Here is a 27,291-nt window from a genome sequence, read left to right on the forward strand (position 1 = left end):
TGGGTTTTTTCCGTGTTTGATCACGTAGTAATGTGGTAACACACTGAAGCAGTCAATAAAACCTGGTTTCGATCAATATTTTAGAGGATAACACCGGTTAGGTCTGGGTTAGGTCTGGGATTTGCGCGCATCTGGCTAAAACTTTCGCCTTTTTCGCATACTTGTTGGCCAGATCCTGGGTTTTTTTCGTGTTTGAATCACGTAGTAATGTGGTAACACACTGAAGCTGTCAATTAAACCTGGTTTCGATCAATATTTTAGAGGATAACACCGGTTAGGTCTGGGTTAGGTCTGGGTTATGCCCGCATCTGGCTCATGATTTTGCCTTCTTCGCATACTTGTTGGCCAGATCCTGGGTTTTTTTTCGTGTTTGGATCACGTAGTAATGTGGTAATACACTGAAGCAGTCAATAAAACCTGGTTTCGATCAATATTTTAGAGGATAACACCGGTTAGGTCTGGGTTAGGTCTGGGTTATGCCCGCATCTGGCTCATGATTTTGCCTTCTTCGCATACTTGTTGGCCAGATCCTGGGTTTTTTTCGTGTTTGAATCACGTAGTAATGTGGTAATACACTGAAGCAGTCAATAAAACCTGGTTTCGATCAATATTTTAGAGGATAACACCGGTTAGGTCTGGGTTAGGTCTGGGTTATGCCCGCATCTGGCTCATGATTTTGCCTTCTTCGCATACTTGTTGGTCAGATCCTGGGTTTTTTTCGTGTTTGAATCACGAAGTAATGTGGTAATACACTGAAGCTGTCAATTAAACCTGGTTTCGATCAATATTTTAGAGGATAACACCGGTTAGGTCTGGGTTAGGTCTGGGTTATGCCCGCATCTGGCTCATGATTTTGCCTTCTTCGCATACTTGTTGGCCAGATCCTGGGTTTTTTCCGTGTTTGAATCACGTAGTAATGTGGTAACACACTGAAGCAGTCAATTAAACCTGGTTTCGATCAATATTTCAGAGGATAACACCGGTTAGGTCTGGGTTAGGTCTGGGAAATGGGCGCATCTGGCTTATACTTTCGCCTTCTTCGCATACTTGTTGGCCAGATCCTGGGTTTTTTTCGTGTTTGAATCACGTAGTAATGTGGTAACACACTGAAGCTGTCAATTAAACCTGGTTTCGATCAATATTTTAGAGGATAACACCGGTTAGGTCTGGGTTAGGTCTGGGTTATGCCCGCATCTGGCTCATGATTTTGCCTTCTGCGCATACTTGTTGGCCAGATCCTGGGGTTTTTTCGTGTTTGAATCACGTAGTAATGTGGTAACACACTGAAGCAGTCAATTAAACCTGGTTTCGATCAATATTTTAGAGGATAACACCGGTTAGGTCTGGGATAGGTCCGGGATATGCCCGCATCTGTCTCATGATTTTGCCTTCTTCGCATACTTGTTGGCCAGATCCTGGGTTTTTTTCGTGTTTGAATCGCGTAGGAATGTGGTAACACATTGAAGCTGTCAATTAAACCTGGTTTCGATCAATATTTTAGAGGATAACACCGGTTAGGTCTGGGATAGGTCCGGGATATGCCCGCATCTGGCTCATGATTTTGCCTTCTTCGCATACTTGTTGGCCAGATCCTGGGTTTTTTTCGTGTTTGAATCACGTAGTAATGTGGTAACACACTGAAGCTGTCAATTAAACCTGGTTTCGATCAATATTTTAGAGGATAACACCGGTTAGGTCTGGGTTAGGTCTGGGTTATGCCCGCATCTGGCTCATGATTTTGCCTTCTTCGCATACTTGTTGGCCAGATCCTGGGGTTTTTCCGTGTTTGAATCACGTAGTAATGTGGTAACACACTGAAGCAGTCAATTAAACCTGGTTTCGATCAATATTTCAGAGGATAACACCGGTTAGGTCTGGGTTAGGTCTGGGAAATGGGCGCATCTGGCTTATACTTTCGCCTTCTTCGCATACTTGTTGGCCAGATCCTGGGTTTTTTTCGTGTTTGTATCACGTAGGAATGTGGTAACACACTGAAGCTGTCAATTAAACCTGGTTTCGATCAATATTTTAGAGGATAACACCGGTTAGGTCTGGGTTAGGTCTGGGTTATGCCCGCATCTGGCTCATGATTTTGCCTTCTTCGCATACTTGTTGGCCAGATCCTGGGTTTTTTTCGTGTTTGAATCACGTATGTAATGTGCTAACACACTGAAGCTGTCAATTAAACCTGGTTTCGATCAATATTTTAGAGGATAACACCGGTTAGGTCTGGGTTAGGTCTGGGTTATGCCCGCATCTGGCTCATGATTTTGCCTTCTTCGCATACTTGTTGGCCAGATCCTGGGTTTTTTCCGTGTTTGATCACGTAGTAATGTGGTAACACATTGAAGCAGTCAATAAAACCTGGTTTCGATCAATATTTTAGAGGATAACACCGGTTAGGTCTGGGTTAGGTCTGGGATTTGCGCGCATCTGGCTTATACTTTCGCCTTTTTCGCAAACTTGTTGGCCAGATCCTGGGTATTTTCCGTGTTTGAATCACGTAGTAATGTGGTAACACACTGAAGCAGTCAATTAAACCTGGATTCGATCAATATTTCAAAGGATAACCCCGGTTAGGTCTGGGTTAGGTCTGGGATTTGCGCGCATCTGGCTTATACTTTCGCCTTTTTCGCAAACTTGTTGGCCAGATCCTGGGTATTTTCCGTGTTTGAATCACGTAGTAATGTGGTAACACACTGAAGCAGTCAATTAAACCTGGATTCGATCAATATTTCAGAGGATAACCCCGGTTAGGTCTGGGTTAGGTCTGGGTTATGCCCGCATCTGGCTCATGATATTGCCTTCTTCGCATACTTGTTGGCCAGATCCTGGGTTTTTTTCGTGTTTCAATCACGTAGTAATGTGGTAACATACTGAGGCAGTCTATTAAACCTGGATTCGGACAGTATTTTAGAGGATAACAACGGTTAGGTCTGGGTTAGGTCTGGGTTATGCCCGCATCTGGCTCATGATTTTGCCTTCTTCGCATACTTGTTGGCCAGATCCTGGGTTTTTTTCGTGTTTCAATCACGTAGTAATGTGGTAATACACTGAAGCAGTCAATTAAACCTGGTTTCGATCAATATTTTAGAGGATACCACCGGTTAGGTCTGGGTTAGGTCTGGGTTATGCCCGCATCTGGCTCATGATTTTGCCTTCTTCGCATACTTGTTGGCCAGATCCTGGGTTTTTTTCGTGTTTCAATCACGTAGTAATGTGGTAACACACTGAAGCTGTCAATTAAACCTGGTTTCGATCAATATTTTAGAGGATAACACCGGTTAGGTCTGGGTTAGGTCTGGGTTATGCCCGCATCTGGCTCATGATTTTGCCTTCTTCGCATACTTGTTGGCCAGATCCTGGGTTTTTTCCGTGTTTGAATCACGTAGTAATGTGGTAACACACTGAAGCAGTCAATTAAACCTGGTTTCGATCAATATTTCAGAGGATAACACCGGTTAGGTCTGGGTTAGGTCTGGGAAATGGGCGCATCTGGCTTATACTTTCGCCTTCTTCGCATACTTGTTGGCCAGATCCTGGGTTTTTTTCGTGTTTGTATCACGTAGGAATGTGGTAACACACTGAAGCAGTCAATTAAACCTGGTTTCGATCAATATTTTAGAGGATAACACCGGTTAGGTCTGGGATAGGTCCGGGATATGCCCGCATCTGTCTCAAGATTTTGCCTTCTTCGCATACTTGTTGGCCAGATCCTGGGTTTTTTTCGTGTTTGAATCACGTAGTAATGTGGTAACACACTGAAGCTGTCAATTAAACCTGATTCGATCAGTATTTTAGAGGATAACACCGGTTAGGTCTGGGTTAGGTCTGGGTTATGCCCGCATCTGGCTCATGATTTTGCCTTCTTCGCATACTTGTTGGCCAGATCCTGGGTTTTTTCCGTGTTTGAATCACGTAGGAATGTGGTAACACACTGAAGCAGTCAATTAAACCTGGTTTCGATCAATATCTTAGAGGATAACACCAGTTAGGTGTGGGTTAGGTCCGGGATATGCCCGCATCTGGCTCATGATTTTGCCTTCTTCGCATACTTGTTGGCCAGATCCTGGGTTTTTTTCGTGTTTCAATCACGTAGTAATGTGGTAATACACTGAAGCAGTCAATAAAACCTGGTTTCGATCAATATTTTAGAGGATAACACCGGTTAGGTCTGGGTTAGGTCTGGGTTATGCCCGCATCTGGCTCATGATTTTGCCTTCTTCACATACTTGTTGGCCAGATCCTGGGTTTTTTCCGTGTTTGAATCACGTAGTAATGTGGTAACACACTGAAGCAGTCAATTAAACCTGGTTTCGATCAATATTTCAGAGGATAACACCGGTTAGGTCTGGGTTAGGTCTGGGAAATGGGCGCATCTGGCTTATACTTTCGCCTTCTTCGCATACTTGTTGGCCAGATCCTGGGTTTTTTTCGTGTTTGTATCACGTGGGAATGTGGTAACACACTGAAGCTGTCAATTAAACCTGGTTTCGATCAATATTTTAGAGGATAACACCGGTTAGGTCTGGGTTAGGTCTGGGTTATGCCCGCATCTGGCTCATGATTTTGCCTTCTTCGCATACTTGTTGGCCAGATCCTGGGTTTTTTTCGTGTTTGAATCACGTATGTAATGTGCTAACACACTGAAGCTGTCAATTAAACCTGGTTTCGATCAATATTTTAGAGGATAACACCGGTTAGGTCTGGGTTAGGTCTGGGTTATGCCCGCATCTGGCTCATGATTTTGCCTTCTTCGCATACTTGTTGGCCAGATCCTGGGTTTTTTCCGTGTTTGATCACGTAGTAATGTGGTAACACATTGAAGCAGTCAATAAAACCTGGTTTCGATCAATATTTTAGAGGATAACACCGGTTAGGTCTGGGTTAGGTCTGGGATTTGCGCGCATCTGGCTTATGTTTTCGCCTTTTTCGCAAACTTGTTGGCCAGATCCTGGGTATTTTCCGTGTTTGAATCACGTAGTAATGTGGTAATACACTGAAGCAGTCAATTAAACCTGGATTCGATCAATATTTCAGAGGATAACCCCGGTTAGGTCTGGGTTAGGTCTGGGATTTGCGCGCATCTGGCTTATACTTTCGCCTTTTTCGCAAACTTGTTGGCCAGATCCTGGGTATTTTCCGTGTTTGAATCACGTAGTAATGTGGTAACACACTGAAGCAGTCAATTAAACCTGGATTCGATCAATATTTCAGAGGATAACCCCGGTTAGGTCTGGGTTAGGTCTGGGTTATGCCCGCATCTGGCTCATGATTTTGCCTTCTTCGCATACTTGTTGGCCAGATCCTGGGTTTTTTTCGTGTTTCAATCACGTAGTAATGTGGTAACATACTGAGGCAGTCTATTAAACCTGGATTCGGACAGTATTTTAGAGGATAACAACGGTTAGGTCTGGGTTAGGTCTGGGTTATGCCCGCATCTGGCTCATGATTTTGCCTTCTTCGCATACTTGTTGGCCAGATCCTGGGTTTTTTTCGTGTTTGAATCACGTAGTAATGTGGTAACACATTGAGGCAGTCTATTAAACCTGGATTCGGACAGTATTTTAGAGGATAACACCGGTTAGGTCTGGGTTAGGTCTGGGTTATGCCCGCATCTGGCTCATGATTTTGCCTTCTTCGCATACTTGTTGGCCAGATCCTGGGTTTTTTTTCGTGTTTGAATCACGTAGTAATGTGGTAATACACTGAAGCAGACAATTAAACCTGGTTTCGATCAATATTTTAGAGGATATCACCGGTTAGGTCTGGGTTAGGTCTGGGATATGCGCGCATCTGGCTTATGCTTTCGCCTTTTTCGCAAACTTGTTGGCCAGATCCTGGGTTTTTTCGTGTTTGAATCACGTAGTAATGTTGTACCACACTGAGGAAGTCAATTAAACCTGGATTCGGACAGTATTTTAGAGGATAACACCGGTTAGGTCAGGGTTAGGTCTGGGTTATGCCCGCATCTGGCTCATGATTTTGCCTTCTTCGCATACTTGTTGGCCAGATCCTGGGTTTTTTCCGTGTTTGAATCACGTAGGAATGTGGTAACACACTGAAGCAGTCAATTAAACCTGGTTTCGATCAATATTTTAGAGGATAACACCAGTTAGGTGTGGGTTAGGTCCGGGATATGCCCGCATCTGGCTCATGATTTTGCCTTCTTCGCATACTTGTTGGCCAGATCCTGGGTTTTTTTCGTGTTTGAATCACGTAGTAATGTGGTAACACACTGAAGCTGTCAATTACACCTGGTTTCGATCAATATTTTAGAGGATAACACCGGTTAGGTCTGGGTTAGGTCTGGGTTATGCCCGCATCTGGCTCATGATTTTGCCTTGTTCGCATACTTGTTGGCCAGATCCTGGGTTTTTTTCGTGTTTGAATCACGTAGTAATGTGGTAACACACTGAAGCTGTCAACTAAACCTGGTTTCGATCAATATTTTAGAGGATAACACCGGTTAGGTCTGGGTTAGGTCTGGGTTGTGCCCGCATCTGGCTCATGATTTTGCCTTCTTCGCATACTTGTTGGCCAGATCCTGGGTTTTTTTCGTGTTTGAATCACGTAGTAATGTGGTAACACACTGAAGCTGTCAATTAAACCTGGTTTCGATCAATATTTTAGAGGATAACACCGGTTAGGTCAGGGTTAGGTCTGGGTTATGCCCACATCTGGCTCATGATTTTACCTTCTTCGCATACTTGTTGGCCAGATCCTGGTTTTTTTTCGTGTTTGAATCACGTAGTAATGTGGTAACACACTGAAGCTGTCAATTAAACCTGGTTTCGATCAATATTTTAGAGGATAACACCGGTTAGGTCTGGGTTAGGTCTGGGAAATACGCGCATCTGGCTTATACTTTCGCCTTCTTCGCAATACTTGTTGGCCAGATCCTGAGTTTTTTTCGTGTTTGATCACGTAGTAATGTGGTAACACACTGAAGCTGTCAATTAAACCTGGTTTCGATCAATATTTTAGAGGATAACACCGGTTAGGTGTGGGTTAGGTCCGGGTTATGCCCGCATCTGGCTTATACTTTCGCCTTCTTCGCAATACTTGTTGGCCAGATCCTGGGTTTTTTCCGTGTTTGATCACGTAGTAATGTGGTAACACACTGAAGCAGTCAATAAAACCTGGTTTCGATCAATATTTTAGAGGATAACACCGGTTAGGTCTGGGTTAGGTCTGAGATTTGCGAACATCTGGCTTATACTTTCGCCTTTTTCGCATACTTGTTGGCCAGATCCTGGGTTTTTTTCGTGTTTGAATCACGTAGTAAAGTGGTAACACACTGAAGCTGTCAATTAAACCTGGTTTCGATCAATATTTTAGAGGATAACACCGGCTACGTCTGGGTTAGGTCTGGGTTATGCCCGCATCTGGCTCATGATTTTGCCTTCTTCGCATAATTGTTGGCCAGATCCTGGGTTTTTTTCGTGTTTGAATAACGTAGTAATGTGGTAATACACTGAAGCAGTCAATTAAACCCGGTTTCGATCAATATTTTAGAGGATACCACCGGTTAGGTCTGGGTTAGGTCTGGGTTATGCCCGCATCTGGCTCATGATTTTGCCTTCTTCGCATACTTGTTGGCCAGATCCTGGGTTTTTTTCGTGTTTCAATCACGTAGTAATGTGGTAATACACTGAAGCAGTCAATAAAACCTGGTTTCGATCAATATTTTAGAGGATAACACCGGTTAGGTCTGGGTTAGGTCTGGGTTATGCCCGCATCTGGCTCATGATTTTGCCTTCTTCGCATACTTGTTGGCCAGATCCTGGGTTTTTTTCGTGTTTGAATCACGTAGTAATGTGGTAATACACTGAAGCAGTCAATTTAACCTGGTTTCGATCAATATTTTAGAGGATAACACCGGTTAGGTCTGGGTTAGGTCTGGGTTATGCCCGCATCTGGCTCATGATTTTGCCTTCTTCGCATACTTGTTGGCCAGATCCTGGGTTTTTTTCGTGTTTCAATCACGTAGTAATGTTGTTACACATAGAGGCAGTCTATTGAACCTGGATTCGGACAGTATTTTAGAGGATAACACCGGTTAGGTCTGGGTTAGGTCTGGGTTATGCCCGCATCTGGCTCATGATTTTGCCTTCTTCGCATACTTGTTGGCCAGATCCTGGGTTTTTTTCGTGTTTGAATCACGTAGTAATGTGGTAATACACTGAAGCAGTCAATTAAACCTGGTTTCGATCAATATTTTAGAGGATAATGCCGGTTAGGTCTGGGTTAGGTCTGGGATATGCGCCCATCTGGCTTATGCTTTCGCCTTTTTCGCAAACTTGTTGGCCAGATCCTGGGTTTTTTCCGTGTTTGAATCACGTAGTAATGTTGTACCACACTGAGGCAGTCAATTAAACCTGGATTCGGACAGTATTTTAGAGGATAGCACCGGTTAGGTCTGGGTTAGGTCTGGGTTATGCCCGCATCTGGCTCATGATTTTGCCTTCTTCGCATACTTGTTGGCCAGATCCTGGGTTTTTTTCGTGTTTGAATCACGTAGTAATGTGGTAATACACTGAAGCAGTCAATAAAACCTGGTTTCGATCAATATTTTAGAGGATAACACCGGTTAGGTCTGGGTTAGGTCTGGGTTATGCCCGTATCTGGGTCATGATTTTGCCTTCTTCGCATACTTGTTGGCCAGATCCTGGGTTTTTTTCGTGTTTGAATCACGTAGTAATGTGGTAACACACTGAAGCTGTCAATTAAACCTGGTTTCGATCAGTATTTTAGAGGATAACACCGGTTAGGTCTGGGTTAGGTCTGGGTTATGCCCGCATCTGGCTCATGATTTTGCCTTCTTCGCATACTTGTTGGCCAGATCCTGGGTTTTTTCCGTGTTTGAATCACGTAGGAATGTGGTAACACACTGAAGCAGTCAATTAAAACTGGTTTCGATCAATATTTTAGAGGATAACACCAGTTAGGTGTGGGTTAGGTCCGGGATATGCCCGCATCTGGCTCATGATTTTGCCTTCTTCGCATACTTGTTGGCCAGATCCTGGGTTTTTTTCGTGTTTGAATCACGTAGTAATGTGGTAACACACTGAAGCTGTCAATTAAACCTGGTTTCGATCAATATTTTAGAGGATAACACCGGTTAGGTCAGGGTTAGGTCTGGGTTATGCCCGCATCTGGCTCATGATTTTGCCTACTTCGCATACTTGTTGGCCAGATCCTGGGGTTTTTTCGTGTTTGAATCACGTAGTAATGTGGTAACACACTGAAGCTGTCAATCAAACCTGGTTTCGATCAATATTTTAGAGGATAACACCGGTTAGGTCTGGGTTAGGTCTGGGAAATACGCGCATCTGGCTTACACTTTCGCCTTCTTCGCAATACTTGTTGGCCAGATCCTGGGTTTTTTTCGTGTTTGATCACGTAGTAATGTGGTAACACACTGAAGCTGTCAATTAAACCTGGTTTCGATCAATATTTTAGAGGATAACACCGGTTAGGTGTGGGTTAGGTCCGGGATATGCCCGCATCTGGCTTATACTTTCGCCTTCTTCGCAATACTTGTTGGCCAGGTCCTGGGTTTTTTCCGTGTTTGATCACGTAGTAATGTGGTAACACACTGAAGCAGTCAATAAAACCTGGTTTCGATCAATATTTTAGAGGATAACACCGGTTAGGTCTGGGTTAGGTCTGAGATTTGCGCGCATCTGGCTTATACTTTCGCCTTTTTCGCATACTTGTTGGCCAGATCCTGGGTTTTTTTCGTGTTTGAATCACGTAGTAAAGTGGTAACACACTGAAGCTGTCAATTAAACCTGGTTTCGATCAATATTTTAGAGGATAACACCGGCTAGGTCTGGGTTAGGTCTGGGTTATGCCCGCATCTGGCTCATGATTTTGCCTTCTTCGCATAATTGTTGGCCAGATCCTGGGTTTTTTTCGTGTTTGAATAACGTAGTAATGTGGTAATACACTGAAGCAGTCAATTAAACCCGGTTTCGATCAATATTTTAGAGGATACCACCGGTTAGGTCTGGGTTAGGTCTGGGTTATGCCCGCATCTGGCTCATGATTTTGCCTTCTTCGCATACTTGTTGGCCAGATCCTTGGTTTTTTTCGTGTTTGAATCACGTAGTAATGTGGTAACACACTGAAGCTGTCAATTAAACCTGGTTTCGATCAATATTTTAGAGGATAACACCGGTTAGGTCTGGGTTAGGTCTGGGAAATACGCGCATCTGGCTTATACTTTCGCCTTCTTCGCAATACTTGTTGGCCAGATCCTGGGTTTTTTCCGTGTTTGATCACGTAGTAATGTGGTAACACACTGAGGCAGCCAATAAAACCTGGTTTCGATCAATATTTTAGAGGATAACACCGGTTAGGTCTGGGTTAGGTCTGGGAAATGGGCGCATCTGGCTTATACTTTCGCCTTCTTCGCATACTTGTTGGCCAGATCCTGGGTTTTTTTCGTGTTTGTATCACGTAGGAATGTGGTAACACACTGAAGCTGTCAATTAAACCTGGTTTCGATCAATATTTTAGAGGATAACACCGGTTAGGTCTGGGTTAGGTCTGGGTTATGCCCGCATCTGGCTCATGATTTTGCCTTCTTCGCATACTTGTTGGCCAGATCCTGGGTTTTTTTCGTGTTTGAATCACGTATGTAATGTGCTAACACACTGAAGCTGTCAATTAAACCTGGTTTCGATCAATATTTTAGAGGATAACACCGGTTAGGTCTGGGTTAGGTCTCGGTTATGCCCGCATCTGGCTCATGATTTTGCCTTCTTCGCATACTTGTTGGCCAGATCCTGGGTTTTTTCCGTGTTTGATCACGTAGTAATGTGGTAACACATTGAAGCAGTCAATAAAACCTGGTTTCGATCAATATTTTAGAGGATAACACCGGTTAGGTCTGGGTTAGGTCTGGGATTTGCGCGCATCTGGCTTATACTTTCGCCTTTTTCGCAAACTTGTTGGCCAGATCCTGGGTATTTTCCGTGTTTGAATCACGTAGTAATGTGGTAACACACTGAAGCAGTCAATTAAACCTGGATTCGATCAATATTTCAAAGGATAACCCCGGTTAGGTCTGGGTTAGGTCTGGGATTTGCGCGCATCTGGCTTATACTTTCGCCTTTTTCGCAAACTTGTTGGCCAGATCCTGGGTATTTTCCGTGTTTGAATCACGTAGTAATGTGGTAACACACTGAAGCAGTCAATTAAACCTGGATTCGATCAATATTTCAGAGGATAACCCCGGTTAGGTCTGGGTTAGGTCTGGGTTATGCCCGCATCTGGCTCATGATATTGCCTTCTTCGCATACTTGTTGGCCAGATCCTGGGTTTTTTTCGTGTTTCAATCACGTAGTAATGTGGTAACATACTGAGGCAGTCTATTAAACCTGGATTCGGACAGTATTTTAGAGGATAACAACGGTTAGGTCTGGGTTAGGTCTGGGTTATGCCCGCATCTGGCTCATGATTTTGCCTTCTTCGCATACTTGTTGGCCAGATCCTGGGTTTTTTTCGTGTTTCAATCACGTAGTAATGTGGTAATACACTGAAGCAGTCAATTAAACCTGGTTTCGATCAATATTTTAGAGGATACCACCGGTTAGGTCTGGGTTAGGTCTGGGTTATGCCCGCATCTGGCTCATGATTTTGCCTTCTTCGCATACTTGTTGGCCAGATCCTGGGTTTTTTTCGTGTTTCAATCACGTAGTAATGTGGTAACACACTGAAGCTGTCAATTAAACCTGGTTTCGATCAATATTTTACAGGATAACACCGGTTAGGTCTGGGTTAGGTCTGGGTTATGCCCGCATCTGGCTCATGATTTTGCCTTCTTCGCATACTTGTTGGCCAGATCCTGGGTTTTTTCCGTGTTTGAATCACGTAGTAATGTGGTAACACACTGAAGCAGTCAATTAAACCTGGTTTCGATCAATATTTCAGAGGATAACACCGGTTAGGTCTGGGTTAGGTCTGGGAAATGGGCGCATCTGGCTTATACTTTCGCCTTCTTCGCATACTTGTTGGCCAGATCCTGGGTTTTTTTCGTGTTTGTATCACGTAGGAATGTGGTAACACACTGAAGCTGTCAATTAAACCTGGTTTCGATCAATATTTTAGAGGATAACACCGGTTAGGTCTGGGATAGGTCCGGGATATGCCCGCATCTGGCTCATGATTTTGCCTTCTTCGCATACTTGTTGGCCAGATCCTGGGTTTTTTTCGTGTTTGAATCACGTAGTAATGTGGTAACACACTGAAGCTGTCAATTAAACCTGGTTTCGATCAATATTTTAGAGGATAACACCGGTTAGGTCTAGGTTAGGTCTGGGTTATGCCCGCATCTGGCTCATGATTTTGCCTTCTGCGCATACTTGTTGGCCAGATCCTGGGGTTTTTTCGTGTTTCAATCACGTAGTAATGTGGTAACACACTGAAGCAGTCAATTAAACCTGGTTTCGATCAATATTTTAGAGGATAACACCGGTTAGGTCTGGGATAGGTCCGGGATATGCCCGCATCTGTCTCATGATTTTGCCTTCTTCGCATACTTGTTGGCCAGATCCTGGGTTTTTTTCGTGTTTGAATCACGTAGTAATGTGGTAACACACTGAAGCTGTCAATTAAACCTGATTCGATCAGTATTTTAGAGGATAACACCGGTTAGGTCTGGGTTAGGTCTGGGTTATGCCCGCATCTGGCTCATGATTTTGCCTTCTTCGCATACTTGTTGGCCAGATCCTGGGTTTTTTCCGTGTTTGAATCACGTAGGAATGTGGTAACACACTGAAGCAGTCAATTAAACCTGGTTTCGATCAATATTTTAGAGGATAACACCAGTTAGGTGTGGGTTAGGTCCGGGATATGCCCGCATCTGGCTCATGATTTTGCCTTCTTCGCATACTTGTTGGCCAGATCCTGGGTTTTTTTCGTGTTTCAATCACGTAGTAATGTGGTAATACACTGAAGCAGTCAATTTAACCTGGTTTCGATCAATATTTTAGAGGATAACACCGGTTAGGTCTGGGTTAGGTCTGGGTTATGCCCGCATCTGGCTCATGATTTTGCCTTCTTCGCATACTTGTTGGCCAGATCCTGGGTTTTTTTCGTGTTTCAATCACGTAGTAATGTTGTTACACATAGAGGCAGTCTATTGAACCTGGATTCGGACAGTATTTTAGAGGATAACACCGGTTAGGTCTGGGTTAGGTCTGGGTTATGCCCGCATCTGGCTCATGATTTTGCCTTCTTCGCATACTTGTTGGCCAGATCCTGGGTTTTTTTCGTGTTTGAATCACGTAGTAATGTGGTAATACACTGAAGCAGTCAATTAAACCTGGTTTCGATCAATATTTTAGAGGATAATGCCGGTTAGGTCTGGGTTAGGTCTGGGATATGCGCCCATCTGGCTTATGCTTTCGCCTTTTTCGCAAACTTGTTGGCCAGATCCTGGGTTTTTTCCGTGTTTGAATCACGTAGTAATGTTGTACCACACTGAGGCAGTCAATTAAACCTGGATTCGGACAGTATTTTAGAGGATAGCACCGGTTAGGTCTGGGTTAGGTCTGGGTTATGCCCGCATCTGGCTCATGATTTTGCCTTCTTCGCATACTTGTTGGCCAGATCCTGGGTTTTTTTCGTGTTTGAATCACGTAGTAATGTGGTAATACACTGAAGCAGTCAATAAAACCTGGTTTCGATCAATATTTTAGAGGATAACACCGGTTAGGTCTGGGTTAGGTCTGGGTTATGCCCGCATCTGGGTCATGATTTTGCCTTCTTCGCATACTTGTTGGCCAGATCCTGGGTTTTTTTCGTGTTTGAATCACGTAGTAATGTGGTAACACACTGAAGCTGTCAATTAAACCTGGTTTCGATCAGTATTTTAGAGGATAACACCGGTTAGGTCTGGGTTAGGTCTGGGTTATGCCCGCATCTGGCTCATGATTTTGCCTTCTTCGCATACTTGTTGGCCAGATCCTGGGTTTTTTCCGTGTTTGAATCACGTAGGAATGTGGTAACACACTGAAGCAGTCAATTAAAACTGGTTTCGATCAATATTTTAGAGGATAACACCAGTTAGGTGTGGGTTAGGTCCGGGATATGCCCGCATCTGGCTCATGATTTTGCCTTCTTCGCATACTTGTTGGCCAGATCCTGGGTTTTTTTCGTGTTTGAATCACGTAGTAATGTGGTAACACACTGAAGCTGTCAATTAAACCTGGTTTCGATCAATATTTTAGAGGATAACACCGGTTAGGTCAGGGTTAGGTCTGGGTTATGCCCGCATCTGGCTCATGATTTTGCCTACTTCGCATACTTGTTGGCCAGATCCTGGGGTTTTTTCGTGTTTGAATCACGTAGTAATGTGGTAACACACTGAAGCTGTCAATCAAACCTGGTTTCGATCAATATTTTAGAGGATAACACCGGTTAGGTCTGGGTTAGGTCTGGGAAATACGCGCATCTGGCTTATACTTTCGCCTTCTTCGCAATACTTGTTGGCCAGATCCTGGGTTTTTTTCGTGTTTGATCACGTAGTAATGTGGTAACACACTGAAGCTGTCAATTAAACCTGGTTTCGATCAATATTTTAGAGGATAACACCGGTTAGGTGTGGGTTAGGTCCGGGATATGCCCGCATCTGGCTTATACTTTCGCCTTCTTCGCAATACTTGTTGGCCAGGTCCTGGGTTTTTTCCGTGTTTGATCACGTAGTAATGTGGTAACACACTGAAGCAGTCAATAAAACCTGGTTTCGATCAATATTTTAGAGGATAACACCGGTTAGGTCTGGGTTAGGTCTGAGATTTGCGCGCATCTGGCTTATACTTTCGCCTTTTTCGCATACTTGTTGGCCAGATCCTGGGTTTTTTTCGTGTTTGAATCACGTAGTAAAGTGGTAACACACTGAAGCTGTCAATTAAACCTGGTTTCGATCAATATTTTAGAGGATAACACCGGCTAGGTCTGGGTTAGGTCTGGGTTATGCCCGCATCTGGCTCATGATTTTGCCTTCTTCGCATAATTGTTGGCCAGATCCTGGGTTTTTTTCGTGTTTGAATAACGTAGTAATGTGGTAATACACTGAAGCAGTCAATTAAACCCGGTTTCGATCAATATTTTAGAGGATACCACCGGTTAGGTCTGGGTTAGGTCTGGGTTATGCCCGCATCTGGCTCATGATTTTGCCTTCTTCGCATACTTGTTGGCCAGATCCTTGGTTTTTTTCGTGTTTGAATCACGTAGTAATGTGGTAACACACTGAAGCTGTCAATTAAACCTGGTTTCGATCAATATTTTAGAGGATAACACCGGTTAGGTCTGGGTTAGGTCTGGGAAATACGCGCATCTGGCTTATACTTTCGCCTTCTTCGCAATACTTGTTGGCCAGATCCTGGGTTTTTTCCGTGTTTGATCACGTAGTAATGTGGTAACACACTGAGGCAGCCAATAAAACCTGGTTTCGATCAATATTTTAGAGGATAACACCGGTTAGGTCTGGGTTAGGTCTGGGAAATGGGCGCATCTGGCTTATACTTTCGCCTTCTTCGCATACTTGTTGGCCAGATCCTGGGTTTTTTTCGTGTTTGTATCACGTAGGAATGTGGTAACACACTGAAGCTGTCAATTAAACCTGGTTTCGATCAATATTTTAGAGGATAACACCGGTTAGGTCTGGGTTAGGTCTGGGTTATGCCCGCATCTGGCTCATGATTTTGCCTTCTTCGCATACTTGTTGGCCAGATCCTGGGTTTTTTTCGTGTTTGAATCACGTATGTAATGTGCTAACACACTGAAGCTGTCAATTAAACCTGGTTTCGATCAATATTTTAGAGGATAACACCGGTTAGGTCTGGGTTAGGTCTGGGTTATGCCCGCATCTGGCTCATGATTTTGCCTTCTTCGCATACTTGTTGGCCAGATCCTGGGTTTTTTCCGTGTTTGATCACGTAGTAATGTGGTAACACATTGAAGCAGTCAATAAAACCTGGTTTCGATCAATATTTTAGGGGATAACACCGGTTAGGTCTGGGTTAGGTCTGGGATTTGCGCGCATCTGGCTTATACTTTCGCCTTTTTCGCAAACTTGTTGGCCAGATCCTGGGTATTTTCCGTGTTTGAATCACGTAGTAATGTGGTAACACACTGAAGCAGTCAATTAAACCTGGATTCGATCAATATTTCAAAGGATAACCCCGGTTAGGTCTGGGTTAGGTCTGGGATTTGCGCGCATCTGGCTTATACTTTCGCCTTTTTCGCAAACTTGTTGGCCAGATCCTGGGTATTTTCCGTGTTTGAATCACGTAGTAATGTGGTAACACACTGAAGCAGTCAATTAAACCTGGATTCGATCAATATTTCAGAGGATAACCCCGGTTAGGTCTGGGTTAGGTCTGGGTTATGCCCGCATCTGGCTCATGATATTGCCTTCTTCGCATACTTGTTGGCCAGATCCTGGGTTTTTTTCGTGTTTCAATCACGTAGTAATGTGGTAACATACTGAGGCAGTCTATTAAACCTGGATTCGGACAGTATTTTAGAGGATAACAACGGTTAGGTCTGGGTTAGGTCTGGGTTATGCCCGCATCTGGCTCATGATTTTGCCTTCTTCGCATACTTGTTGGCCAGATCCTGGGTTTTTTTCGTGTTTCAATCACGTAGTAATGTGGTAATACACTGAAGCAGTCAATTAAACCTGGTTTCGATCAATATTTTAGAGGATACCACCGGTTAGGTCTGGGTTAGGTCTGGGTTATGCCCGCATCTGGCTCATGATTTTGCCTTCTTCGCATACTTGTTGGCCAGATCCTGGGTTTTTTTCGTGTTTCAATCACGTAGTAATGTGGTAACACACTGAAGCTGTCAATTAAACCTGGTTTCGATCAATATTTTACAGGATAACACCGGTTAGGTCTGGGTTAGGTCTGGGTTATGCCCGCATCTGGCTCATGATTTTGCCTTCTTCGCATACTTGTTGGCCAGATCCTGGGTTTTTTCCGTGTTTGAATCACGTAGTAATGTGGTAACACACTGAAGCAGTCAATTAAACCTGGTTTCGATCAATATTTCAGAGGATAACACCGGTTAGGTCTGGGTTAGGTCTGGGAAATGGGCGCATCTGGCTTATACTTTCGCCTTCTTCGCATACTTGTTGGCCAGATCCTGGGTTTTTTTCGTGTTTGTATCACGTAGGAATGTGGTAACACACTGAAGCTGTCAATTAAACCTGGTTTCGATCAATATTTTAGAGGATAACACCGGTTAGGTCTGGGATAGGTCCGGGATATGCCCGCATCTGGCTCATGATTTTGCCTTCTTCGCATACTTGTTGGCCAGATCCTGGGTTTTTTTCGTGTTTGAATCACGTAGTAATGTGGTAACACACTGAAGCTGTCAATTAAACCTGGTTTCGATCAATATTTTAGAGGATAACACCGGTTAGGTCTAGGTTAGGTCTGGGTTATGCCCGCATCTGGCTCATGATTTTGCCTTCTGCGCATACTTGTTGGCCAGATCCTGGGGTTTTTTCGTGTTTGAATCACGTAGTAATGTGGTAACACACTGAAGCAGTCACTTAAACCTGGTTTCGATCAATATTTTAGAGGATAACACCGGTTAGGTCTGGGATAGGTCCGGGATATGCCCGCATCTGTCTCATGATTTTGCCTTCTTCGCATACTTGTTGGCCAGATCCTGGGTTTTTTTCGTGTTTGAATCACGTAGTAATGTGGTAACACACTGAAGCTGTCAATTAAACCTGATTCGATCAGTATTTTAGAGGATAACACCGGTTAGGTCTGGGTTAGGTCTGGGTTATGCCCGCATCTGGCTCATGATTTTGCCTTCTTCGCATACTTGTTGGCCAGATCCTGGGTTTTTTCCGTGTTTGAATCACGTAGGAATGTGGTAACACACTGAAGCAGTCAATTAAACCTGGTTTCGATCAATATTTTAGAGGATAACACCAGTTAGGTGTGGGTTAGGTCCGGGATATGCCCGCATCTGGCTCATGATTTTGCCTTCTTCGCATACTTGTTGGCCAGATCCTGGGTTTTTTTCGTGTTTCAATCACGTAGTAATGTGGTAATACACTGAAGCAGTCAATAAAACCTGGTTTCGATCAATATTTTAGAGGATAACACCGGTTAGGTCTGGGTTAGGTCTGGGTTATGCCCGCATCTGGCTCATGATTTTGCCTTCTTCGCATACTTGTTGGCCAGATCCTGGGTTTTTTCCGTGTTTGAATCACGTAGTAATGTGGTAACACACTGAAGCAGTCAATTAAACCTGGTTTCGATCAATATTTCAGAGGATAACACCGGTTAGGTCTGGGTTAGGTCTGGGAAATGGGCGCATCTGGCTTATACTTTCGCCTTCTTCGCATACTTGTTGGCCAGATCCTGGGTTTTTTTCGTGTTTGTATCACGTGGGAATGTGGTAACACACTGAAGCTGTCAATTAAACCTGGTTTCGATCAATATTTTAGAGGATAACACCGGTTAGGTCTGGGTTAGGTCTGGGTTATGCCCGCATCTGGCTCATGATTTTGCCTTCTTCGCATACTTGTTGGCCAGATCCTGGGTTTTTTTCGTGTTTGAATCACGTATGTAATGTGCTAACACACTGAAGCTGTCAATTAAACCTGGTTTCGATCAATATTTTAGAGGATAACACCGGTTAGGTCTGGGTTAGGTCTGGGTTATGCCCGCATCTGGCTCATGATTTTGCCTTCTTCGCATACTTGTTGGCCAGATCCTGGGTTTTTTCCGTGTTTGATCACGTAGTAATGTGGTAACACATTGAAGCAGTCAATAAAACCTGGTTTCGATCAATATTTTAGAGGATAACACCGGTTAGGTCTGGGTTAGGTCTGGGATTTGCGCGCATCTGGCTTATGTTTTCGCCTTTTTCGCAAACTTGTTGGCCAGATCCTGGGTATTTTCCGTGTTTGAATCACGTAGTAATGTGGTAATACACTGAAGCAGTCAATTAAACCTGGATTCGATCAATATTTCAGAGGATAACCCCGGTTAGGTCTGGGTTAGGTCTGGGATTTGCGCGCATCTGGCTTATACTTTCGCCTTTTTCGCAAACTTGTTGGCCAGATCCTGGGTATTTTCCGTGTTTGAATCACGTAGTAATGTGGTAACACACTGAAGCAGTCAATTAAACCTGGATTCGATCAATATTTCAGAGGATAACCCCGGTTAGGTCTGGGTTAGGTCTGGGTTATGCCCGCATCTGGCTCATGATTTTGCCTTCTTCGCATACTTGTTGGCCAGATCCTGGGTTTTTTTCGTGTTTCAATCACGTAGTAATGTGGTAACATACTGAGGCAGTCTATTAAACCTGGATTCGGACAGTATTTTAGAGGATAACAACGGTTAGGTCTGGGTTAGGTCTGGGTTATGCCCGCATCTGGCTCATGATTTTGCCTTCTTCGCATACTTGTTGGCCAGATCCTGGGTTTTTTTCGTGTTTGAATCACGTAGTAATGTGGTAATACACTGAAGCAGTCAATTAAACCTGGTTTCGATCAATATTTTAGAGGATACCACCGGTTAGGTCTGGGTTAGGTCTGGGTTATGCCCGCATCTGGCTCATGATTTTGCCTTCTTCGCATACTTGTTGGCCAGATCCTGGGTTTTTTTCGTGTTTCAATCACGTAGTAATGTGGTAACACATTGAGGCAGTCTATTAAACCTGGATTCGGACAGTATTTTAGAGGATAACACCGGTTAGGTCTGGGTTAGGTCTGGGTTATGCCCGCATCTGGCTCATGATTTTGCCTTCTTCGCATACTTGTTGGCCAGATCCTGGGTTTTTTTTCGTGTTTGAATCACGTAGTAATGTGGTAATACACTGAAGCAGACAATTAAACCTGGTTTCGATCAATATTTTAGAGGATATCACCGGTTAGGTCTGGGTTAGGTCTGGGATATGCGCGCATCTGGCTTATGCTTTCGCCTTTTTCGCAAACTTGTTGGCCAGATCCTGGGTTTTTTCGTGTTTGAATCACGTAGTAATGTTGTACCACACTGAGGAAGTCAATTAAACCTGGATTCGGACAGTATTTTAGAGGATAACACCGGTTAGGTCAGGGTTAGGTCTGGGTTATGCCCGCATCTGGCTCATGATTTTGCCTTCTTCGCATACTTGTTGGCCAGATCCTGGGTTTTTTCCGTGTTTGAATCACGTAGGAATGTGGTAACACACTGAAGCAGTCAATTAAACCTGGTTTCGATCAATATTTTAGAGGATAACACCAGTTAGGTGTGGGTTAGGTCCGGGATATGCCCGCATCTGGCTCATGATTTTGCCTTCTTCGCATACTTGTTGGCCAGATCCTGGGTTTTTTTCGTGTTTGAATCACGTAGTAATGTGGTAACACACTGAAGCTGTCAATTACACCTGGTTTCGATCAATATTTTAGAGGATAACACCGGTTAGGTCTGGGTTAGGTCTGGGTTATGCCCGCATCTGGCTCATGATTTTGCCTTGTTCGCATACTTGTTGGCCAGATCCTGGGTTTTTTTCGTGTTTGAATCACGTAGTAATGTGGTAACACACTGAAGCTGTCAACTAAACCAGGTTTCGATCAATATTTTAGAGGATAACACCGGTTAGGTCTGGGTTAGGTCTGGGTTGTGCCCGCATCTGGCTCATGATTTTGCCTTCTTCGCATACTTGTTGGCCAGATCCTGGGTTTTTTTCGTGTTTGAATCACGTAGTAATGTGGTAACACACTGAAGCTGTCAATTAAACCTGGTTTCGATCAATATTTTAGAGGATAACACCGGTTAGGTCAGGGTTAGGTCTGGGTTATGCCCACATCTGGCTCATGATTTTACCTTCTTCGCATACTTGTTGGCCAGATCCTGGTTTTTTTTCGTGTTTGAATCACGTAGTAATGTGGTAACACACTGAAGCTGTCAATTAAACCTGGTTTCGATCAATATTTTAGAGGATAACACCGGTTAGGTCTGGGTTAGGTCTGGGAAATACGCGCATCTGGCTTATACTTTCGCCTTCTTCGCAATACTTGTTGGCCAGATCCTGAGTTTTTTTCGTGTTTGATCACGTAGTAATGTGGTAACACACTGAAGCTGTCAATTAAACCTGGTTTCGATCAATATTTTAGAGGATAACACCGGTTAGGTGTGGGTTAGGTCCGGGATATGCCCGCATCTGGCTTATACTTTCGCCTTCTTCGCAATACTTGTTGGCCAGATCCTGGGTTTTTTCCGTGTTTGATCACGTAGTAATGTGGTAACACACTGAAGCAGTCAATAAAACCTGGTTTCGATCAATATTTTAGAGGATAACACCGGTTAGGTCTGGGTTAGGTCTGAGATTTGCGAACATCTGGCTAATACTTTCGCCTTTTTCGCATACTTGTTGGCCAGATCCTGGGTTTTTTTCGTGTTTGAATCACGTAGTAAAGTGGTAACACACTGAAGCTGTCAATTAAACCTGGTTTCGATCAATATTTTAGAGGATAACACCGGCTACGTCTGGGTTAGGTCTGGGTTATGCCCGCATCTGGCTCATGATTTTGCCTTCTTCGCATAATTGTTGGCCAGATCCTGGGTTTTTTTCGTGTTTGAATAACGTAGTAATGTGGTAATACACTGAAGCAGTCAATTAAACCCGGTTTCGATCAATATTTTAGAGGATACCACCGGTTAGGTCTGGGTTAGGTCTGGGTTATGCCCGCATCTGGCTCATGATTTTGCCTTCTTCGCATACTTGTTGCCCAGATCCTGGGTTTTTTTCGTGTTTCAATCACGTAGTAATGTGGTAATACACTGAAGCAGTCAATAAAACCTGGTTTCGATCAATATTTTAGAGGATAACACCGGTTAGGTCTGGGTTAGGTCTGGGTTATGCCCGCATCTGGCTCATGATTTTGCCTTCTTCGCATACTTGTTGGCCAGATCCTGGGTTTTTTTCGTGTTTGAATCACGTAGTAATGTGGTAATACACTGAAGCAGTCAATTTAACCTGGTTTCGATCAATATTTTAGAGGATAACACCGGTTAGGTCTGGGTTAGGTCTGGGTTATGCCCGCATCTGGCTCATGATTTTGCCTTCTTCGCATACTTGTTGGCCAGATCCTGGGTTTTTTTCGTGTTTCAATCACGTAGTAATGTTGTTACACATAGAGGCAGTCTATTGAACCTGGATTCGGACAGTATTTTAGAGGATAACACCGGTTAGGTCTGGGTTAGGTCTGGGTTATGCCCGCATCTGGCTCATGATTTTGCCTTCTTCGCATACTTGTTGGCCAGATCCTGGGTTTTTTTCGTGTTTGAATCACGTAGTAATGTGGTAATACACTGAAGCAGTCAATTAAACCTGGTTTCGATCAATATTTTAGAGGATAACGCCGGTTAGGTCTGGGTTAGGTCTGGGATATGCGCCCATCTGGCTTATGCTTTCGCCTTTTTCGCAAACTTGTTGGCCAGATCCTGGGTTTTTTCCGTGTTTGAATCACGTAGTAATGTTGTACCACACTGAGGCAGTCAATTAAACCTGGATTCGGACAGTATTTTAGAGGATAGCACCGGTTAGGTCTGGGTTAGGTCTGGGTTATGCCCGCATCTGGCTCATGATTTTGCCTTCTTCGCATACTTGTTGGCCAGATCCTGGGTTTTTTTCGTGTTTGAATCACGTAGTAATGTGGTAATACACTGAAGCAGTCAATAAAACCTGGTTTCGATCAATATTTTAGAGGATAACACCGGTTAGGTCTGGGTTAGGTCTGGGTTATGCCCGCATCTGGGTCATGATTTTGCCTTCTTCGCATACTTGTTGGCCAGATCCTGGGTTTTTTTCGTGTTTGAATCACGTAGTAATGTGGTAACACACTGAAGCTGTCAATTAAACCTGGTTTCGATCAGTATTTTAGAGGATAACACCGGTTAGGTCTGGGTTAGGTCTGGGTTATGCCCGCATCTGGCTCATGATTTTGCCTTCTTCGCATACTTGTTGGCCAGATCCTGGGTTTTTTCCGTGTTTGAATCACGTAGGAATGTGGTAACACACTGAAGCAGTCAATTAAAACTGGTTTCGATCAATATTTTAGAGGATAACACCAGTTAGGTGTGGGTTAGGGCCGGGATATGCCCGCATCTGGCTCATGATTTTGCCTTCTTCGCATACTTGTTGGCCAGATCCTGGGTTTTTTTCGTGTTTGAATCACGTAGTAATGTGGTAACACACTGAAGCTGTCAATTAAACCTGGTTTCGATCAATATTTTAGAGGATAACACCGGTTAGGTCAGGGTTAGGTCTGGGTTATGCCCGCATCTGGCTCATGATTTTGCCTACTTCGCATACTTGTTGGCCAGATCCTGGGTTTTTTTCGTGTTTGAATCACGTAGTAATGTGGTAACACACTGAAGCTGTCAATCAAACCTGGTTTCGATCAATATTTTAGAGGATAACACCGGTTAGGTCTGGGTTAGGTCTGGGAAATACGCGCATCTGGCTTATACTTTCGCCTTCTTCGCAATACTTGTTGGCCAGATCCTGGGTTTTTTTCGTGTTTGATCACGTAGTAATGTGGTAACACACTGAAGCTGTCAATTAAACCTGGTTTCGATCAATATTTTAGAGGATAACACCGGTTAGGTGTGGGTTAGGTCCGGGATATGCCCGCATCTGGCTTATACTTTCGCCTTCTTCGCAATACTTGTTGGCCAGGTCCTGGGTTTTTTCCGTGTTTGATCACGTAGTAATGTGGTAACACACTGAAGCAGTCAATAAAACCTGGTTTCGATCAATATTTTAGAGGATAACACCGGTTAGGTCTGGGTTAGGTCTGAGATTTGCGGGCATCTGGCTTATACTTTCGCCTTTTTCGCATACTTGTTGGCCAGATCCTGGGTTTTTTTCGTGTTTGAATCACGTAGTAAAGTGGTAACACACTGAAGCTGTCAATTAAACCTGGTTTCGATCAATATTTTAGAGGATAACACCGGCTAGGTCTGGGTTAGGTCTGGGTTATGCCCGCATCTGGCTCATGATTTTGCCTTCTTCGCATAATTGTTGGCCAGATCCTGGGTTTTTTTCGTGTTTGAATAACGTAGTAATGTGGTAATACACTGAAGCAGTCAATTAAACCCGGTTTCGATCAATATTTTAGAGGATACCACCGGTTAGGTCTGGGTTAGGTCTGGGTTATGCCCGCATCTGGCTCATGATTTTGCCTTCTTCGCATACTTGTTGGCCAGATCCTTGGTTTTTTTCGTGTTTGAATCACGTAGTAATGTGGTAACACACTGAAGCTGTCAATTAAACCTGGTTTCGATCAATATTTTAGAGGATAACACCGGTTAGGTCTGGGTTAGGTCTGGGAAATACGCGCATCTGGCTTATACTTTCGCCTTCTTCGCAATACTTGTTGGCCAGATCCTGGGTTTTTTCCGTGTTTGATCACGTAGTAATGTGGTAACACACTGAGGCAGCCAATAAAACCTGGTTTCGATCAATATTTTAGAGGATAACACCGGTTAGGTCTGGGTTAGGTCTGGGATTTGCGCGCATCTGGCTTAAACTTTCGCCTTTTTCGCATACTTGTTGGCCAGATCCTGGGTTTTTTTCGTGTTTGAATCACGTAGTAATGTGGTAACACACTGAAGCTGTCAATTAAACCTGGTTTCGATCAATATTTTAGAGGATACCACCGGTTAGGTCTGGGTTAGGTCTGGGTTATGCCCGCATCTGGCTCATGATTTTGCCTTCTTCGCATACTTGTTGGCCAGATCCTGGGTTTTTTCCGTGTTTGATCACGTAGTAATGTGGTAACACACTGAAGCAGTCAATAAAACCTGGTTTCGATCAATATTTTAGAGGATAACACCGGTTAGGTCTGGGTTAGGTCTGAGATTTGCGAACATCTGGCTTATACTTTCGCCTTTTTCGCATACTTGTTGGCCAGATCCTGGGTTTTTTTCGTGTTTGAATCACGTAGTAAAGTGGTAATACACTGAAGCAGTCAATTAAACCCGGTTTCGATCAATATTTTAGAGGATACCACCGGTTAGGTCTGGGTTAGGTCTGGGTTATGCCCGCATCTGGCTCATGATTTTGCCTTCTTCGCATACTTGTTGGCCAGATCCTGGGTTTTTTTCGTGTTTCAATCACGTAGTAATGTGGTAATACACTGAAGCAGTCAATAAAACCTGGTTTCGATCAATATTTTAGAGGATAACACCGGTTAGGTCTGGGTTAGGTCTGGGTTATGCCCGCATCTGGCTCATGATTTTGCCTTCTTCGCATACTTGTTGGCCAGATCCTGGGTTTTTTTCGTGTTTGAATCACGTAGTAATGTGGTAATACACTGAAGCAGTCAATTTAACCTGGTTTCGATCAATATTTTAGAGGATAACACCGGTTAGGTCTGGGTTAGGTCTGGGTTATGCCCGCATCTGGCTCATGATTTTGCCTTCTTCGCATACTTGTTGGCCAGATCCTGGGTTTTTTTCGTGTTTCAATCACGTAGTAATGTTGTTACACATAGAGGCAGTCTATTGAACCTGGATTCGGACAGTATTTTAGAGGATAACACCGGTTAAGTCTGGGTTAGGTCTGGGTTATGCCCGCATCTGGCTCATGATTTTGCCTTCTTCGCATACTTGTTGGCCAGATCCTGGGTTTTTTTCGTGTTTGAATCACGTAGTAATGTGGTAATACACTGAAGCAGTCAATTAAACCTGGTTTCGATCAATATTTTAGAGGATAACGCCGGTTAGGTCTGGGTTAGGTCTGGGATATGCGCCCATCTGGCTTATGCTTTCGCCTTTTTCACAAACTTGTTGGCCAGATCCTGGGTTTTTTCCGTGTTTGAATCACGTAGTAATGTTGTACCACACTGAGGCAGTCAATTAAACCTGGATTCGGACAGTATTTTAGAGGATAGCACCGGTTAGGTCTGGGTTAGGTCTGGGTTATGCCCGCATCTGGCTCATGATTTTGCCTTCTTCGCATACTTGTTGGCCAGATCCTGGGTTTTTTTCGTGTTTGAATCACGTAGTAATGTGGTAATACACTGAAGCAGTCAATAAAACCTGGTTTCGATCAATATTTTAGAGGATAACACCGGTTAGGTCTGGGTTAGGTCTGGGTTATGCCCGCATCTGGGTCATGATATTGCCTTCTTCGCATACTTGTTGGCCAGATCCTGGGTTTTTTTCGTGTTTGAATCACGTAGTAATGTGGTAACACACTGAAGCTGTCAATTAAACCTGGTTTCGATCAGTATTTTAGAGGATAACACCGGTTAGGTCTGGGTTAGGTCTGGGTTATGCCCGCATCTGGCTCATGATTTTGCCTTCTTCGCATACTTGTTGGCCAGATCCTGGGTTTTTTCCGTGTTTGAATCACGTAGGAATGTGGTAACACACTGAAGCAGTCAATTAAAACTGGTTTCGATCAATATTTTAGAGGATAACACCAGTTAGGTGTGGGTTAGGTCCGGGATATGCCCGCATCTGGCTCATGATTTTGCCTTCTTCGCATACTTGTTGGCCAGATCCTGGGTTTTTTTCGTGTTTGAATCACGTAGTAATGTGGTAACACACTGAAGCTGTCAATTAAACCTGGTTTCGATCAATATTTTAGAGGATAACACCGGTTAGGTCAGGGTTAGGTCTGGGTTATGCCCGCATCTGGCTCATGATTTTGCCTACTTCGCATACTTGTTGGCCAGATCCTGGGTTTTTTTCGTGTTTGAATCACGTAGTAATGTGGTAACACACTGAAGCTGTCAATCAAACCTGGTTTCGATCAATATTTTAGAGGATAACACCGGTTAGGTCTGGGTTAGGTCTGGGAAATACGCGCATCTGGCTTATACTTTCGCCTTCTTCGCAATACTTGTTGGCCAGATCCTGGGTTTTTTTCGTGTTTGATCACGTAGTAATGTGGTAACACACTGAAGCTGTCAATTAAACCTGGTTTCGATCAATATTTTAGAGGATAACACCGGTTAGGTGTGGGTTAGGTCCGGGATATGCCCGCATCTGGCTTATACTTTCGCCTTCTTCGCAATACTTGTTGGCCAGGTCCTGGGTTTTTTCCGTGTTTGATCACGTAGTAATGTGGTAACACACTGAAGCAGTCAATAAAACCTGGTTTCGATCAATATTTTAGAGGATAACACCGGTTAGGTCTGGGTTAGGTCTGAGATTTGCGCGCATCTGGCTTATACTTTCGCCTTTTTCGCATACTTGTTGGCCAGATCCTGGGTTTTTTTCGTGTTTGAATCACGTAGTAAAGTGG

The sequence above is a fragment of the Colletes latitarsis genome, chromosome 3 (assembly GCF_051014445.1).
Source record: "Colletes latitarsis isolate SP2378_abdomen chromosome 3, iyColLati1, whole genome shotgun sequence".
Classification (NCBI taxonomy): Eukaryota; Metazoa; Arthropoda; class Insecta; order Hymenoptera; family Colletidae; genus Colletes; species Colletes latitarsis.